The sequence below is a fragment of the Tursiops truncatus genome, chromosome 2 (genome assembly GCF_011762595.2).
Source record: "Tursiops truncatus isolate mTurTru1 chromosome 2, mTurTru1.mat.Y, whole genome shotgun sequence".
Lineage (NCBI taxonomy): Eukaryota > Metazoa > Chordata > Mammalia > Artiodactyla > Delphinidae > Tursiops > Tursiops truncatus.
This window is the reverse complement of record NC_047035.1, coordinates 107,072,960-107,092,568: the sequence shown is the minus strand read 5'-3', so window position 1 is coordinate 107,092,568 and position 19,609 is coordinate 107,072,960. Positions and strand designations below refer to the sequence as shown.

The window sequence follows — 19,609 nt, the reverse complement described above, 5'->3', positions numbered from 1 at the left end:
CTTTTGGGTAGTGCATACCTCGAAGTAGAATTGCTGAAATGTTTGGTAATTCTATATTTAACTTTTTGAGGAACTGCCTTATTGTCTTCCACAGGGGCTGTGCCATTTTACATTCCCGCTAGCAATGCATAAGGTTTCTAATTTCTCCATATCCTCTCCAGCACTTGTTATTTTCTGTTTTTCTTGGTAGTAGTAGCCACCCTAATGGATGTGAAGTGGTATCTCACTGTGGCTTTGACTTTTTATTTTAATCACATAACTGTTCTGTCTCATAATGGATTTATTCCTAAGTGCAAGTAACATGGTATGTTTAAGAACTGATTTTTATCAGGAAATTATCCATTACAAACATGTACAAGAACTTATCATTCTCCACTATAATTCCAACATTTACCATGACACAGAGCAGGCTTTTCAGTACTCTCAGTGAAATATATGGTCCTCACAGGGCATTTGCTCTGCCTGCCCTTTCAAAGTTATGTTCACAACTTAGGTACATAGTCACTTAAAACTGTCTACAAGTTTTAGCAAGGTGGAGATGCACCTATTTTTATTTTCATGGGTTCTTTTGTTTCTTTTAAATTACTTTGAATAATTTTTTGCACGTGCATAAACATAAATTTGTATGAATACTGAAAGATTCTAGAGTCATATATTCCAAACTTCTAACAGTGGCTCCCCCAGAAAAGGGTTTGGACTTCTTATCTTATACTATAAAAAATTTTTTTTGAATTCTTTTTCACTGAGTATATGCTACTTATATAACTGTTTTAATTTTTTTAATAAAATTTTCTTTTTTCTCTTTTTTTTTATAAATTTATTTATTTATGGCTGCACTGAATCTTCATTGTTGTGCCCGGGCCTAGTTGTGGCAAGCAGGGGCTACTCTTTGTTGCGGTGCGCGGGCTTCTCATTGCGGTGGCTTCTCTTGTTGCGGAGCACAGGCTCAGTTTTTGGCGCATGGGCTTAGTTGCTCTGCGGCATGTGGGATGTTCCCAGGCCAGGGCATGAACCCATGTCCCTGCGTTGGCAGGCGAATTCTTAACCACTGCGCCACCAGGGAAGTCCCTTTTGGGGTTTCGTGATCTTTTTGAAATTAGTATTTTCAATGATTGTTCGTGGGACTTCCCTGGTGGCTCAATGGTTAAGAATCCGCCTGCCAATGCAGGGGACATGGGTTGGATCATTGGTCCGGGAAGATCCCAGCCCTGCACCACAACTCCTGTGCCTGCGCTCTAGAGCCCGTGCTCCACAAGAGAAGCCACTGCAATGAGAAGCCACACACCACATCCCGCTCGCCGCAACTAGAGAAAGCCCACACACAGCAACGAAGACCCAACTCAGCCAGAAAAAAAAAAAGATTGCTATTAATATTCTGTTAATTTACTTATGTTTGAGGACAAAGGAAATTCATGGTAGAATTTTTTCCGCTAAACAGTGCAAGAGACATTTGGCAAAAAAATCTGTATTAATGTTTGACATTGGAGTTAGAGTCTAGAGCAAGAGGGCTCTAGAAGGGTTCAGCCATGTCTGTTGAAAGGAATGCGTGGCGGGTGGGGGGGTAAGTATTAGGGTAAGGGTTACGGAACGGGTACAGTTTAGGGTACAGGTAAGTGTACGAAAACGGGTTAGGGATAGGGTACGTGTTAAGGTATGGCTTAGTGTTAGGTTAAGGGTTAGTGTTAGGGTACAGGTTAGGGTACAACAACGGGTTAGGTTTAGGGTATGTGTTAGGGTATGGGTTGGTGTTAGTGTACGGCTTAGGCTTAGGGTATGGGTTAGGGTTAGGGAACGGGTACGGTTTAGGTTACATGTTAGGGTATGACAACGGGTTAGGCTTAGGGTACATGTTAGGGTACCAATGTTAGGGTACCAACTAGTGTTAGGGTACGGGTTAGGATTAGGGTGCGGTTCAGGTAAGGGTTTTGGTTAGGGATAGGGAACGGGTACAGTTTAGGGTACAGGTTATTGCACGACAACAGGTTAGGGCTAGGGTACATGTTAGGGTATGGGTTAGTTTTAGTGTACAGGTTAGAATTAGGGTACAGGTTAGGGTAAGGGTTAGGGTACGACAACAGGTTAGGCGTAGGGTACGTGTTAGGGTATGGATTAGTGTCAGTGTACGGGTTAGGGTAAGGGTGAGGGTTAGGGTTACGGAACGGGCACGGGTTAGGGTACAGGTTAGAGTACGTGTTAAGGTATGGGCGTTAGTGTATGGGTTAGGATTAGGGTATGGGCTAGGGTAAGGATTAGGGTAAGGATTAGATTTAGTTTTAGGGTTAGGGAACGGGTACGGTTAAGGTTACAGGTTAGGATACAACAACGGGTTAGGGTATGTGTTAGGGTATGGGTTAGTTTTAGTGTATGGGTTAGGATTGCAGTACTGGTTAAGGTAAAGGGTTAGGGAATGGGTACGGTTTCGGGTACAGGTTAGGGTACTAGAACGGGTTAGGCTTAGGGTATGTGTTAGGGTAAGGATTAATGTTAGTGTACGGGTTAGGATTAGGGTACCATTAAGGTAAGGGTTAGGGTAAGGGTTAGGTACGGTTTAGGGTACAGGTTAGGGTACGACAATGGCTTAGGGTACCCGTTAGGGTACGGACTAGTGTTAGTGTACGGTTTAGGATTAGGGTACGGTTAAGGTAAGGGTTAGTGTACGGGTTATGGTTAGGGCTAGGGAACGGGTACGGTTTCAGTACAGGTAAGGGTACCAAAACGTATTAGGGTTACAGTATGTCTTAGGATTAGGGTAAAGTTAGGGTACATGTTAGGGTACATGTTAGTGTACGGATTAGGTTTAGGGTATGGGTTAGGTTTAGGTTTAAGGTTAGGGAACCAGTAAGGTTTAGGGTGCAGGTTAGGTTATGACAATGGGTTAGAGTTAGCGTACGTGTTAGGGTATGGGTTAGTGTACAAGTTAGGATAGGGGTATGGGTTAGCGTAAGGTTTTGGGTTCGGGTTAGGGTTCAGTTTGGGGTACAACAATGGGTTTGGGTTAGGGTCCGTGTTAGGGTAAGGGTTAGTATTAGTATATGGGTTAGGATTAGGGTACTGTTTAGGGTAAGGGTTAGGGAACAGGTACAGTTTAGGATACAGGTTAGGGTACAACAAAGGATTAGGGTTAGGGTACAGATTAGTGTTAGTGTACGGGTTATAATTAGGGAATGGGTGCGGTTTAGGGTACAGGTTAGTGTATGACAACGGGTAGGGTTAGGGTACGGGTTATTGTTAGTGTACAGATTAGGATTACGGTACAGGTTAGGTTAGGGTTAGGGAACGGTTACAGTTTAGCATGCAGGTTAGGATACGACAACGGGTTAGGGTTACTGTACGTGTTAGGGTATTCGTTAGTGTACGGGTTAGGATTAGGGTATGGGTTAGCGTAAGGTTTAGGGTACAGTTTGGGGTACAATGGGTTTGGGTTAGGGTAAGGATTTGTATTAGCATATGGGTTAGGGTTAGGGTACTGGTTAGGGTAAGGTTAAGGTTAGGGAATGGATTAGTGTTATTGTACGGGTTAGGGTTAGGGAACGGGTATGGTTTAGGGTACAGGTTAGGGTACGACAATGGTTTAGGGTTAGGGTACATGTTAGGGTATGGGTTAGTTTTAGTTTACTGTTTAGGATTATGGTGTGGGTTACGGTAAGGGTTAGATTAAGGGTTAGGGTTAGTGTTAGCGTTGGGTACGGTTACGGTTTAGGGTACTACAGCGGGTTAGGCTTAGGGTACGTGTTATGGTACGGATTAGTGTTAGTGTACAGGTTAGGATTAGGGTACGGTTAGGGTAAGGATTAGGGTAAGGGTTATGGTTAGGGTTAGGCCTAGGGAACAGGTACGGCTTAGCATATAGATTAGGGTACGACAAAGGGTTAGGCTTAGGGTACATCTTAGGGTACGGATTAGTGTTAGTGTACTGGTTAGATTAGGGTACGGTTAGGGTAAGAGTTAGGATAAAGGTTAGAGTTAGGGTTAGGGAACGGGTATGGTTTAGGGTACAGGTCAGAGTAGGACAATGGGTTAAGTTTAGGGTACGTGTTAGGGTGCGGGTTAGGATTAGGGTACGACTTAGGGTAAGGGTTAGGGTATGGGGTTAGCATTAGTGTATGGGTTAGGGTAAGGGTGAGGGTTAGGGTTATGGAGCGGGTACGGTTTAGGGTATGGATTAGGATTAGGGTACGAGTTAGCATAAGGGTTAGGATAAGGGTTAGGGATAGGTAACGGGTACCAGATAAGGTACAGGTTAGGGTACGACAACTGTTTAGGGTACGCGTCAGTGTTAGTGTACTGGTTATGATTAGGATACGAGTTAGGGTTAGGGGAATGAGTACAGGTTAGCATATGATAACTGGTTAGGTTTAGGGTACGTTTTAGGGTATGGATTAGTGTTAGTGTACAGGTTAGGATTAGGGTACGAGTTAGGGTAAGGGTTATGGTACGAAAACGGGTTAGGGTACGTGTTAAGCTACGGGTTAGTGGTGTTTTACGGGCTAGGATTAGGGTACCAGTTAGGGTAAGGGTTAGGATAAGGATTAGAGTTAGGGTTAGAGAATGGGTACAGTTTAGGGTACAGGTTAGAGTACAAAAACGGGATAGGATTAGGGTACGTTATAGGGAATGGGTTAATGTTAGTGTATGGGTTAGGGAACGGGTATGGCTTAAGGTACAGCTTAGGGTACGACAATGGGTTAGGGTTAGGGTATGGGTTAGTTTTAGTGTACGGGTTACGATTAGGGTACGGGTTAGGGTAAGGATTACAGTAAGGATTAATTTTAGGGTTAGGGCCAGGGAATGGGTACGGTTTAGGGTACAAGTTAGGGTACGACAACGGGTGAGGGTTAGGGTATGTGTTAGGGTATGGGATAGTTTTAGTGTACGGGTCAGGATTAGGGTAAGGGTTAGGTTGAGAGTAGGGAATGGGTATGGTTTAGGGTACCATTTATGGTACGACAATGGGTTAGGGTACGTGTTAGTGTATGGGTATTAGTATGTGGGTTACGATTAGGGTACGGGTTAGGATAAGGGTTAGGGTTAACGTTAATGAACGGGTGCGGTTTAGGGTACAGGTTAGTGTATGACAACGTGTTAGGGTTAGGGTACATGTTAGTGTTAGCCTACAGGTTAGGATTAGGGTATGGGTTAGGGTAAGGGTTGGGGTTAGGGAACGTGTACGGTTTAGGGTACAAGTTAAGGTAGTACATCATGTTAGAGTTAGGATACGTGTTAGGATTAGGGTACGCATTAGGGTTAGGGAACGGGTACGGCTTAGGGTAGGACAACGGGTTAGGCTTAGGGTACGTGTTGGGGTACGGATTTACTGTTAGTGTATGGTTTAGGATTAGGGTATGGTCAGGGTAAGTGTTATGGTAAGGGTTAGGGTTAGGGAATGGGTAGGGTTTAGGTTACAGGTTAGGGTATGACAACGGGTTAGGGTATGTGTTATAGTACGGGTTAGTTTTACTGTACGGATTAGGATTAGCATACGTGTTAGGGTTACAGAACAGGTACGGTTTAGGGTACAGGTTAGGGTACGACAACGTGTTAGGGTTCAGGTTAGGGTATGGGTTAGGATATCGGTACGGATAACGGTAAGGTTAAGGGTTAGGGTTGGGGAACAGGTATGGTTTAGGGTACAGGATAGGGTATGACAACAATTTACTGTTAGCGTACATGTTAGGGTATGGGTTAGTGTTAGTATACAGGTTAGGATTAGGGTATACGTTAGGGTTAGGGTCTGGGTTCAGATTAGTATTAGTGCACGGGTTAGGGTAAGGGTTAGGGATCGGGTACGGTTTAGGTACAGGTTAGGGTAAGATAACGGGTTAGGCTTAGGGTACTTATTAAGTTACAGATTAGTGTTAGCGTACAGGTTAGTATCAGGGTGTGGTAAGGGTAAGGGTTATAGTTAGGGTTAGGGAACGGGTACAGTTTAGGGTGCAGGTTAGCGTACGACAACAGGTTAGGGTACGTGTTAGGGTACGGGTTGGTGTACAGGTTAGTATTAGGTTACGGGTTAGAGTAATGGTTAGGGATTGGGCTCAGTTTAGGGTACAGGTTAGGGTATGACAATGTGTTAAGTTTAGGGTACTGTTAGGGTACGTGTTAGTGTATGAATTAGTATTAGGGTACGGGTTGCAGTAGGATTAGGGTAAGGGTTAGGGTTACGGAACGGGTACAGTTTAGGGTACAGGTAAGGGTACATGTTACAGTATGGGTGAGTGTTAGTGTACGGGTTAGGTTAAGGTTAGCGTTAATGTTAGGGAACGGGTACAGCTTAAGTTACAGTTTAGGGTACAACAATGGATTAGGGTTAGGGTAGGTGTTATGGTATGGGTGTTAGTGTACCAGTTAGATTTTGGTACGGCTTAGTGTAAGGGTTAGGGTAACGGTTAGGGTAGGGAACGTGAACGGTTTAGGGTACAGGTTAGGGTATGGGTTAGTGTTAGTGTATGGGTTAGAATTAGGTTACGGGTTAGGGTTGGGGGACGGGTACGGTTTAGGGTACAAAAACGGGTTAGGGATAGGGTATGTGTTAAGGTACGGCTTAGTTTTAGTGCATGGGTTAGGATTAGGGTACGGGTTAGGGAACGTGTACGGTTTAGGTTACACGTTAGGGTACGACAACGGGTTAGGTTTAGGGTACGTGTTAGGGTACTGACTACTGTTAGTGTACGGGTTAGGATTAGGGTACAGTTTAGGGTACAGGTTAGAGTACGTGTTAAGGTATGGGTGTTAGTGTACGGGTTAGAATTAGGGTATGGGCTAGGGTAAGGATTAGGGTAAGGATTAGATTTAGTGTTAGGGTTAGGGAACGGGTACGGTTTCGGGTACAGGTTAGGGTACGAGAACGGGTTAGGCTTAGGGTATGTGTTAGGGTACGGATTAATGTTAGTATACGGGTTAGGATTAGGGTACTGTTAAGGTAAGGGTATGGGTACGGTTTAGGGTACGACAGTGGTTTAGGCTTAGGGTACCCGTTAGGGTATGGACTAGTGTTAGTGTACGGTTAGGGTAAGGGTTAGTGTAAGGGTTAGGGCTAGGGCTAGGGAACGGGTATGGTTTCGGTACAGGTAAGGGTACCAAAACGTATTAGGGTTAGGGTACGTCTTAGGATTAGGGTAAAGTTAGGGTACGTGTTAGGGTACATGTTAGTGTACGGATTAGGTTTAGGATATGGGTTAGGTTTAGGTTTAGGATGCAGGTTAGGTTATGACAACGGGTTAGAGTTAGCGTACGTGTTAGGGTATGGGTTAGTGTACAGGTTAGGATAGGGGTACGGGTTAGCGTAAGGTTTTGGGTTCAGGTTAGGGTTCAGTTTGAGGTACAACAGTGGGTTTGGGTTAGGGTCCGTGTTAGAGTAAGGGTTAGTATTAGTATATGGGTTAGGATTAGGGTACTGTTTAGGGTAAGGGTTAGGGAATGGGTATGATTTAGGGTACAGGTTAGGGTACTACACTGGGTTAGGCTTAGGGTACTTGTTAGGGTATGGGTTAGTGTTAGTGCATGGGGTAGGATTAGGGTACCGTTAAGGTAAGGGTTACGATTATGGTTAGGGAATGGTTTAGGGTACAGGTTAGGGTATGACATGTTAGGATTAGGGTACTGGTTAGTGTTTGGGTTAGGATTAGGTTACGGGTTAGGGTAAGCTTTAGGGTAAGGGTTAGGGAATGACAAGGGGTTAGGGATAGGGTACGTGTTAGGGTACAGGTTAGTGTACAGGTTAGGATATTGGTGCAGGTAACGGTAAGTTTAAGGGTAAGAGTAAGGGTTAGGGTTGGGGAACGGCTACGGTTTAGGGTACAGATTATGGTAGAACAACAGGTTAGGTCTAGGGTATGTGTTAGGGTACGGGTTAGGATTAGGGCACCATTTAGGGTCAGGTTAGGGTGAGGGTTAGGGTTAGGGAACGGGTACACTTTAGGGTACAGGTTAGGGCACGACAACAGTTTAGGGTTAGGGTACATGTTAGGGTACCGATTAGTGTTACTGTATGGGTTAGGATTAGGGTATGGTTAAGGAAAGGGTTAGGGCTAGGGTACGCAAATGGTGTAGGGTACAGGTTAGGGTATGACAACGGGTTTGGGTTAGGGCACGTGTTAGGGTACGGATTAGTATTAGTGTATGCATTAGGATAGGAGTAAGGTTAGGGTAAGGGTTATTGTTAGAGTTACGGTTAGGGAACGGGTATGGTTTAGAGTACAGGTAAGGTTATGACAACAGGTTAGGGTACAGATTAGTGTTAGGGTACGGGTTGGGGTAAGGGTTAGGTTTATGGGTAGGCAATGGTACGGTTTCGGGTACAGGTTAGGGTATGAAAACGGTTTAGGGTTAGGGTACGTGCTAAGGTAAGGCTTAGCGTTAGTGTACGGGTTAGGGAATGGGTACGGTTTAGGGTGCAGGTTAGGGTATGACAACGGATTAGGGTTAGGGTACGTGTTAGGGTAAGAGTTAGTGTTAGTGTTTGGGTTAGGATTTGGGTACGGGTTAGGGAACGTGTACGGTTAAGGGTACAGGTTAGGGTATGACAACCTGTTAGGGTTAGGGTACGGGTTAGTGTTAGTGTACGGTTTAGGATTAGGGTAGGGGTTATTAGGGTTATAGATAGGGAAAGGGTATGGTTTAGTGTACAGGTTAGGGTACAAAAACGGGTTTGAGTTAGGGTACGTGTTAAGGTACGGTTTAGGTTAGGGTACTGGTTAGGGTAAGTGTTAGAGTAAGGATTAGATTTAGGGTTAAGGTTCGGTTTAGGGAACGGAAACGGTTTAGAGTGCAGTTTACAGTATAACAAGGGAGTAGGGTTAGGGTATGTGTTAGGGTAAGGGTTAGTGTTAGTGTACGGTTAGGATTAGGGTACGGGTTAGGGTACAACAAAGGGTTACGCTTAGGGTACATGTTAGGGTACGGATTAGCGTTAGTGTACAGGTTAGGTTAGGGTACAGTTAGGGTAAGGGATAGGGTAATGGTTAAGTTTAGGGAATGGGTATGGTTTAGGGTAAAGGTTAGGTTACGACAATGGGTTAGGGTACGTCTTAGGATATGGGTTAGTTTTAGTTTATGAGCTAGGATTAGAGTATGGGTTAGAGTTAGTGTTAGGGTTAGGGTATGGGTACAGTTAGGGTGTGACAATGGGTTAGGCTTAGGGTACATGTTAGGGTACAGATTAGTGTTAGTGTACGGGTTAGGATTACGGTACAGTTTAGTGTACAACTGGTTAGGTTTAGGGTACGTGTTAAGGTTAGGGGTTAGGATTAGGGTTAGGGCTAGGGAATGGGTAGAGTTTGGATACAGGTAAGGGTACGACAACGTGTTAGGGTTAGGGTACATCTTAGGATTAGGGTAAAGTTAAGGTAAGGCTTAGGGTAAGGATTAGAGTTAGGGTTAGTTTTAGGGAATAGGTACGGTTTAGGGTACGACAATGGGTTAGGGTTAGCGTACATGTTAGGGTATGGGTTAGTGTACAGTTTAGGGTGAGGATACAGGTTAGCATAAGGTTTAGGGTTCAGGTTAGGGTTAGGGAATGGGTACGGTTTAGGGTACAGTTTGGGGTACAACAATGGGTTTGGGTTAGGGTACTGGTTAGGGTAAGGGTTAGTATTAGCATATGGGTTAGGAGTAGGGTACGGTTTAGGGTACAGGTTAGTGTACGACGGTGGGTTAGGCTTAGGGTATATGTTATGGTATAGGTTAGTGTTAGTGTACGGTTTAGGGTAAGGGTTAGGTTAAGGGTGAGGGTTAGGGTTTGGGTTATGGAACGGTTTAGGGTACAGGTTAGGGTATGACAGCAGGTTAGGGTTAGCGTTAGGGTTAGCAAACGGGTACACTTTAGGGTACAGGTTAGGGCAGGACAGGTTAAGGTTAGGTTACGTGTTAGTGTACGGTTAGGGTAAGGGTTAGGGATCGGGTACTGTTTAGGGTACAGTTGAGGGTACGACAACGGGTTAGGGTACATTTTAGGGTATGGGTTAGTGTTAGCATATGGGTTAGGATTAGGGTACAAGTTAGTGTAAGGGTTATGTTTAGAGTAAGGACTAGGGAACAAGTACGGCTTAGGGTACAGGTTCGGGTATGACAACAGGATAGGGTTAGGGTACGTGTTAGGGTACAGGTTAGGATTAGGGTATATGTTAGAATAAGAGTAAGGGTTAGAGTTAGGTTTAGGGAATGGGTGTGGTTTAGCGTACAGGTTAGGGTATGACAAAGGGTTAGGTTTTGGGTACGTGTTAGGGTACACAGTAGTGTTAGTGTATGGGTTAGGATTAGCATATGAGTTAGGGTAAGGGTTTGGGTTAGGGTATGGTTTAGAGTATGGGTTAGTTTTGGTGTACAGGTTAGGAATAGTGTATGGGTTAGGGTAAGGATTAGGGTAAGGGTTAGGGATTGGGTATGGTTTAGGTACAGGTTAGGGTACGGTAATGGGTTAGCCTTAGGATATTTATTGGGGTACGGATTAGCGTTAGTGTACGGGTTCGGATTAGGGTACGGTTCGGGTAAGGGTAAGGGTTATTGTTAGGTATAGGGAACTGATACGGTTTAGGGTACAGGTTAGGATACGTGTTGTGGTATGGGTTAGTGTATGGGTTATTGTTAGTGTATGGGTTAGGATTAGGGTATGGGTTAGGATGACGGTTAGGGTAAGGGTGAGTGTTAGGGTTACAGAACAGGTACAGTTTAGGGTACAGGTTAGGGTATGACAACGTGTTAGGGTACGGTTATGTACGGGTTAGGATATTGGAACGGGTAACGGTAGGGTCAAGGGTAAGGGTAAGGGTTGGGGAACGGGTACGTTTTAGGGTACAAGATAGGGTATGACAACAGGTTAGGGTACGTGTTAGGGTATGGATTCATGTTAGTGTATGGGTTAGGATTGGGGTATACGTTAGGGTAAGGTTTAGAGTCCGGGTTTGGGTGTTAGGGAATGGGTATGGATTAGGGTACAGATTAGGGTACCACAATGGGTTAGGATTAGGGTACGTGTTAGGGTATGGGTTAGTGTTAGTGTATGGGTTAGGATTACAGTACAGATTAGGGTAAGGGTTCGGGTTAGGGAACGGGTACAGTTTAGGGTACGACAACGGGTTAGGTTTAGGGTACGTGTTAGGGTACGGATCAGTGTTAGTGTATGGGTTAGGGTTAAGGTTAGGGTTAGAGAACGGGTAAGGTTTAGATGACCGGTTAGGGTATGAAAACGGGTTAGAGTTAGGGTACGTGTTAAGTTACAGGTTAGTGTTAGTGTACGGGTTAGGATTACTGTACGGGTTAGGGTAAGGGTTAGGGTATTAGGACTAGGGAATGTATACGTTTTAGGCTACAGAATAGGATATGACAATGGGTTATAGTCATGGTATGTGTTAGGGTACGGGTCATTGTTAGTATACGGTTTAGGATTAGGGTACACGTTAGGGCACGGGTGCGATTTAGGATACAGTTTAGTGTATGACAGCAGGTTAGTGTTAGGATATGGGTTAGGGAATGGGCACAGTTTAGGTTACAGGTTAGGGTACTACAACGAGTTAGGTTTAGGGTATGTGTTAGGGTACGTGTTAGTGTACGGATTAGTATTAGGGTAAGGTTTAGGGTAAGGTTACGGTCAGCATTAGGGAACAGGTACGGTTTAGGGTACAGGTTAGGGTACGACAACGGGTTAGGATTACGGTACGTGTTAGGGAACGGGTTAGTGTTAGTGTATGGGTTAGGATTAGGGTATGGGTTAAGGAACGAGTAGTTTAGAGAAAGGGTTAGGGAATGACAATGTGTTATGGTTAGGGTACGTGTTAGGGTATGGGTTAGTGTTAAGGTATGGGTTAGGATTAGGGTATGGGTTAGGGTTAGTGTTAGGATTAGGGTATGGGTACGGTTTAGGATACAGGATAGGGTATGACAACGGGTTAGGGTATGTATTAGGGTATGGGTTAGTGTCAGGGTACGGGTTAGGGTAAGGCTTCTGGTAAGGGTTAGGTTAAGGGTTAGGATTAGGGAAAGGGTAGAGTGTAGGGTACAAGTTAGGGTACAACAACAGGTTAGGCTTAGGCTATGTTATGGGTACCGATTAGTATAGTGTACGGGTTAGGATTAGGGTACGTATCAGGTAAGGGTTTGGGTTAGGTTTAGGGTTAGAGAACTGGTACGGTTTACAGTACAGGTTAGGGTACGACAACGGATTAGGTTACGTGGTAGTGTAAGGGTTAGTATTAGTGTATGAGTTAGGATTAGGATAAGCGTTAGGGTAAGGATTAGGGTTAGGGAACCAGTAAGGTTTAGGATACTGGTTAGGGTACGAAAACAGGTTAGAGTTAGGGTACTTGTTAAGTTATGGGTTAGTGTTACAGATTAGGATTAGGGTAAGGGTTAGAGTAAGGAATAGGAATAGGATTAGTGTTAGGGAACGAGTATGGTTTAAGGTACAGGTTAGGCTACGACAACGAATTAGGGTTAGGGTACTTGTTAGGGTACAGGTTAGTGTTAGTGTATGGGTTATGATTAGGGTACGGATTAGGGTTATGGTTAGGGAATGGGTGCGGTTTAGGGTACAGGTTAGTGTAGGGTTATGGTATGTGTTGGGTATGGGTTATTGTTAGTGTACGGATTAGGGTACGGGTTAGGGTAAGGTTTAGGGTTAGGGTTACGGAATGGGTACTGTTTAGGGTGCAGGTTAGGGTATGACAACGGGTTAGCGTATGTGTTAGGGTATTCATTAGTGTACAGGTTACGATGAGGGTACGGGTTAGAGTAAGGTGTAGGGTTCAGGTTAGGGTTAGGGAACGGGTACGGTTTAGGCTACAGGTTATGTACGACAATGGGTTAGGGTCAGGGTACATGTTAGGGTATGTGTTAGTGTATGGGTTTGGATTAGGGTACAGGTTAGCGTAAGGTTTAGGGTTAGGGATAGAGTTAGGAGACGGGTACAGTTTAGGGTATACTTTAGGATACAACAAGGAGTTTGGGTTAGGGCACGTGTTAGGGTATGAGTTAGTATTAGTATATGGGTTAGGATTAGGGTATGGAATAGCGTAAGGTTTGGGGTAAGGCTTAGGTTTAGGGTTAGCGTTAGGGAACAGGTACATCTTAGGGTACAGGTTAGGGTATGACAACGGGTTAGGATTAGGGTACGTGTTAGGGAACGGGTTAGTGTATGGGTTAGGGTAAGGGTTAGGGTTAGGGAACGAGTATAGTTTAGAAAAAAGGTTAGAGAATGACAATGTGTTATGGTTAGGGTATGGGTTAGTGTTAAGGTATGGGTTAGGGTAAGGGTTATGGTAGGATTAGGGTTAGAGATCAGGTACTGTTTAGGGTACAACAACAGGTTAGGGTACGTTTTAGGGTATGGGTTACCGTTAGCGTTCAGGTTAGTATTAGGGTACGGATAAGGTTTAAGGTACAGGTAAGGTACGTCAATGGTTTAGAGTTAGGGTATGTGTTAGGATTAGGGTACGGGTTAGGGTAAGGGTTAGTGTTATGGGATTGCTGCGGTTGAGGGTACGGGTTAGGGTATGTGTTAGGGTACATGTTAGTGTTGGTGTAAGGGTTAGGATAAGAGTATGAGCTAAGGTTAGGGTTAGGGAACGGGTATGGTTTAGGGCATAAGTTAGGGTATGGCAATGAGTTAGGGTATGTATTGGGGTATGGGTTAGTTTATGGTTAGGATTAGGGTACGGATTAGGGTTAGTGTTAGGATTAAAGTACAGGTTAGGGAACGTGTACGGTTTAGGGTACACGTTAGGGTATGACAACGGGTTAGGTTGTGTGTTAGAGCACGCGTTAGTGTTAGTGTATGGTTAGGATTAGGGTATGGGTTAGGGAATGGGTACGGTTTAGGGTACAGGTTAGGGCACCACAATGGGTTAGGCTTAGGGTACGTTATGGGTACCGATTAGTGTACGGGTTAGGATTAGGGAACAGGTTAGTGTGTTAGGGTTAGGATTAGGATAAGCGTTAGGGTAAGGGTTAAGGTTAGGGTTAGGGAATGGGTGCGGTTTAGGGTACAGGTTAGTGTATGACAACGGGTAGGGTATGGGTTATTGTTAGTGTACGGATTAGGATTACAGCACAGGTTAGGTTAGGAAACGGTTACAGTTTAGCATGCAGGTTAGGGTTACCATACGTGTTAGGGTATTCGTTAGTGTTAGCGTACGGGTTAGGATGACGGTACAGGTTAGCGTAAGGTTTAGGGTTCAGGTTAGGGTTAAGGAACGGGTACGGTTTAGGGTACAGTTTGGGGTACAATGGGTTTGGGTTAGGGTACGTGTTAGGGTAAGGATTTGTATTAGCATATGGGTTAGGATTAGGGTAATGGTTAGGGTAAGGTTAAGGTTAGAGAATGGATTAGTGTTATTGTATGGGTTAGGATTAGGGTACACATAAGGTAAGGGTTAGGGAACGGATATGGTTTAGGGTACAGGTTAGGGTACGACAACGGTTTAGGGTTAGGGTACGTGTTAGGGTAAGGGTTAGTTTAGGATTATGGTGTGGGTTATGGTAAAGGTTAGATTAAGGGTTAGTGTTAGCGTTGGGTACGGTTTAGGGTTGCAGCGGGTTAGGCTTAGGGTACGTGTTACGGTACGGATTAGTGTTAGTGTACAGATTAGGATTAGGGTACGGTTAGGGTAAGGATTAGGGTAAGGGTTATGGTTAGGGCTAGGGAACGGGTACGGCTTAGCGTATAGGTTAGGGTATGACAAAGCGTAAGGCTTACGGAATGGATTAGTGTTAGTGTACTGGTTAGATTAGAGTACAGTTAGGGTAAGAGTTAGGATAAAGGTTAAGGTTAGAGTTAGGAAACAGGTATGGTTTAGGGTACAGGTCAGAGTAGGACAATGGGTTAAGTTTAGGGTACGTGTTAGTGTACGGGTTAGGATTAGGGTATGACTTAGGGTAAGGGTTAGGGTATGGGGTTAGCATTAGTGTATGGGTTAGGATTAGGGTACAGGTTAGGGGAAGGGTTAGGGTAAGGGTGAGGGTTAGAGTTAGGGTTATGGAGCGGGTACGGTTTAGGGTACAGGTTAGAGTAGGACAATGGGTTAAGTTTAGGGTATGTATTAGGGTGCAGGTTAGTGTTGGCGTATGGGTTAAGATTAGGGTATGAGTTAGCGTAAGGGTTAGGATAAGGATTAGGGATAGAGATAGGGATCGGGTACCATATAAGGTACAGGTTAGGGTACGGCAACGGTTTAGGGTACATGTCAGTGTTAGTGTACTGGTTACGATTAGGATATGAGTTAGGGTTAGGGTTAGTGTTAGGGAACGGGTACAGTTTAGGGTACAGGTTAGCATATGATAACTGGTTAGGTTTAGGGTACGTTTTAGGATATGGATTAGTGTTAGTGTACAGGTTATGATTAGGGTACGAGTTAGGATAAGGGTTATGGTTAGGGAACTGCTATGGTTTAGGGTACAGGTTAGGGTACGTGTTAAGCTACAGGTTAGTGTTGTTTTACGGGCTAGGATTAGGGTACCAGTTAGGGTAAGGGTTAGGATAAGGATTAGATTTAGAGTTAGGATTAGAGAATGGGTATAGTTTAGGGTGCAGGTTAGGGTACGAAAACGGGATAGGATTAGGGTACGTTTTAGGAAATGGGTTAATGTTACTGTATGGGTTAGGATTAGCGTACGGGATAGATTAAGGGTCATTGTAAGGGTTAGGGCTAGTGTTAGGGATCGGGTACTGTTTAGGGTATGACAACGGGTTAGGTACGTTTTAAGGTACGGGTTAGTATTAAGTTACGGGTTAGGGTAAGGGTTAGGGATAGGGAACGGGTACGGTTTAAGGTACAGCTTAGGGTACGACAACAGGTTAGAGTATGGGTTAGTTTTAGTGTACGGATTAAGGTAAGGGTTACGGTAAGGATTAAATTTAGGGTTAGGGCCAGGGAACGGGTACGACAACGGGTGAGAGTTAGGGTATGGGATAGTTTTAGTGTACGAGTTAGGATTACGGTACGGGTTAGGGTATGCCAACAGGTGAGGTTTAGGGTATGTTAGGGTATGGAATAGTGGTAGTGGATGGGTTAGTATTAGGGTATTGGTTAGGGTAAGGGTTAGGATTACGAAACGTGTGTGGTTTAGGGTACAGGTTATGGTACGACATTGGGTTAGGGAGAGGGTATGTGTTAGGGTATGGGTTAGTGTTGCGTACAGGTTAGGATTAGTTATGGCTTAGGGTAAGGTTAGGGTAAGGGAATGGGTATGGTGTAGGGTACAGTTTAGGGTATGACAATGGGTTAGGATTAGGGTACGTGGGTTAGGATTAGGGTACGTTTTAGGATACGGGTTAGTGTTAGGGTTAGGGTTAGGTTTAGTGTAGGGAATGGGTACGGTTTAGGGTACGTTAGGGTATGGGTTAGTGTTAGCATACGCGTTAGGATTAGGATACAGGTTAGGGTACGTGTTAGGGTTAGTGTTAGTGTACGGGTTAGGATTAGGGTACAGTTTGGGTAAGGGTTATGGTTAGGATTAGGGAACGGGTAGAGTTTAGGGTACAGGTTAGTTTTGGTGTACAAATTAGGATTAGTGCATGGGTTACGGTAAGGGTTAGGGATCGGGTATGGTTTAGGTACAGGTTAGGGTAAGATAACGGGCTAGGCTTAGGGTACTTATTAGGTTACGGGTTAGTGTTAGTGTACAGGTTAGTATTAGGGTATGGTAAGGGTAAGGGTTATAGTTAGGGAACGGGTACAGTTTAGGGTGCAGGTTAGCGTACGACAACAGGGTAGGGTTAGGGTATGTGTTAGGGTATGGGTTATTATTAGGTTACGGGTTAGAGTAACGGTTAGGGTTAGGGATCGGGCTCAGTTTAGGGTACAGGTTAGGGTATGACAACGGGTTAGGTTTAGGGTACTGTTAGGGTATGTGTTAGTGTATGAATTAGTAATAGGGTATGAGTTGCGGTAAGGATTAGGGTAAGGCTTATGGTTAGGGTTACGGAACAGGTATGGTTTAGGATACAGGTTAGGGTACAACAACTGTTTAGGGTTAGGGTACGGGTTAGTGTTAGTGTATGGGTTAGGGTAAGGGTTAGAGTTAGGATTAGGCTTAGGGAATGGGTATGGTGTAGGGTACCATTTAGGGTACGACAATGGGTTAGGGTTACAGTACGTTTTAGGTTATGGGTTAGTGTTAGGGTATGGGTTAAGGTGAGGGTTAGGGAACGGGTATGGTTTAAGGTACAGGTTACCATACGACAACAGTTTAGGGTTAGGGTACGTGTTACAGTATGGGTTAGTGTTAGTGTACTGGTTACGATTAGGATACAAGTTAGGGTAAGGGTTAGCGTTAGGATTAGTGTTAAAGAACGGGTATGGTTTAGGGTCCAGGTTAGGGTATGACAAGGGGTTACACTTAGGGTACGGGTTAGGGAATGGGTACAGTTTAGGGTACTGGTTAGGGTACCACAATGAGTTAGGGCTAGGGTACGTGTTAGAGTACAGGTTAGTGTTAGTGTATGGGTTAGGATTAGGGTACGGGTTAGGGTAAGGGTTAGGGTTAGGATTGGGGATGGGTACGCTTTAGGGCACAGGTTAGGGTACAACGACGGGTTAGGGTACATGTTAGGGTACGGGTTAGTGTTAGTGTACAGGTTAGGTTAAGGTTAGGGTTAGCATCAGTGTTAGGGAACGGGTATGGCTTTGGTTACAGTTTAGGGTACAACAATGGGTTAGGGTAGGGAACGGGAATGGTTTAGGGTACAGGTTAGAGTACAACAGGTTAGTGTTAGGGTACGTTAGGGTATGGTTTACTGTTAGGGTACTGGTTAGGGTTGGTGAATGGGTATGGTTTAGGTTACAGATTAGGGTATGACAACAGGTTAGGGTATGTGTTAGGGTATGGGTTAGTGTATGGGTTAGGATTAGGTTACGGGTTAGGGTAAGCTTAGGGTGAGGGTTAGGGTTAGGGAACGGGTATGGGTTAGGGTACAGGTTAGGCTAGTGTTAGTGTACAGGTTAGGATTAGGGTATGGATTAGGTTAGGATACGACAACAGGTTACCATTAGGGTACAGGTAGGGAAAGGGTATGGTTTAGGGTACAGCAAGTTAGGATACAACAATGGTTTAGCGTTAGCGTACATGTTTGGGATAGTGTTGGTTAGGATTAGGGTAAGGTTAGTGTAAGGGTTAGGGCAAGGATAGGGTTAGGGTTAAGGTTACAAAACAGGTACAGTTTAGGGTACAAGTTAGGGTACCACAATGAGTTAGACTTAGGATATGTGTTAGGGTACGGGTTAGGATTAGGGTTGGGGAATGGGTACTCTTTAGGGTACAGGTTAGGGTCTGATAGGTTAGTATACGTGTTAGAGAATGGGTTAGTGTATGGTTTAGGATTAGGGTTCAGGTTAGGGTAAGGGTTAGGTTAAGGGTTAGTGTTAGGGAAGGGTACGGTTTAGGGTACAGCATAGGGTACGACAACAGGGTAGGCTTAGGGTACGGATTAGTGTTAGTGTACGGGTTAGGATTAGGGTATGGTTAGGGTAAGGGTTACAGTTAGGGAACGGATATGGTTTAGGGTAAGGGTACGACAATGTTTTAGGGTTAGTGTACGTGTTACGGTATGGGTTAGGATTAGGTTAAGGTTAGGGTAAGGGTGAGGGTTAGGTTTAGGAAATGGGTATGCTTTAGGGTACAGGTAGGGGTATGACAACGGGTTAGGGTACGTGTTAAGTTACGGGTTAGTGTTAGTGTATGGGTTAGGATGAGAGTACGGGTTAGCATAATGTTTGGGGTTTGGGTTAGGGAACGGGTATGGTTTAGGGTACAGTTTAGAGTACAATGGGTTTGGGTTAGGGTATGTGTTAGGGTAAGGGTTAGTATTAGTATATGGGATAGCATTAGGGTACGGGTTAGGGTTTCGGTTAGGGAATGGGTATGGTTTAGGGTGCAGATTAGGGTGCAACGTGTTAGTGCTAGGGTATGTGTTAGGGTACAGGTTAGTGATAGTGTACTGGTTAGGATTACGGTATGGGTTAGGGTAACCATTAGATTTAGGATTAGGATTAGGTTTAGACGGGTTATTTTTAGTGTACGGGTTCAGATTAGGGTACTGGTTAGGGTCAGGGTTAGGTTTAGTGTTAGGGAACGGGTACAGTTTAGGGTACGAAAACGGGTTAGGGTACGTGTTAAGGTATGGCTTAGCATTAGTGTATGGGTTAGGATTAGGGTTAGGAACATGTACGGTTTAGGGTACAGATTAGGGTATGACAACAGGTTAGGTTTAGGGTGTTAGGATACGGGTTAATGTTAGTGTATGGGTAAGGGTTAGGGTTAGGGAATGGGTACGGTTTAGGTTACACATTAGGGTACGACAACAGGTTAGGCTTAGGGTACGTGTTAGGGTACTGACTAGTGTTAGTGTATGGGTTAGGATTATGGTACGGTTCGGGTAAGGGTTAGGGTAAGGGTTTTGGTTAGGGAACGGGTACGGTTTAGGGTACAGGTTATGGCACGACAGCAGGTTAGGGTTAGGGTACATGTTAGAGTATGGGTTAGTTTTAGTGTACAGGTTAGGGTTAGGGTAAGGTTTAGGGTTAGGGAATGGGTTAGGGTACATGTTAAGGTATGGGTGTTAGTGTACACGGTAGGATTACGGTACGGGTTAGGGTAAGAATTAGGGTAAGGATTAGTTTTA

General features: G+C 44.6%; 2 protein-coding genes across 10 annotated transcripts in view; one reads left to right on the top strand and one right to left on the bottom strand.

The window, feature by feature from the left end:
• The window catches only part of SLC51B (SLC51 subunit beta), a 206,801-nt gene that overhangs the window by 86,036 nt on the left and 101,156 nt on the right, over window positions 1–19,609 (bottom strand). The window lies entirely within an intron of this gene.
• Window positions 1–19,609, top strand: part of SPG21 (SPG21 abhydrolase domain containing, maspardin) — an 81,103-nt gene that overhangs the window by 30,311 nt on the left and 31,183 nt on the right. The window lies entirely within an intron of this gene.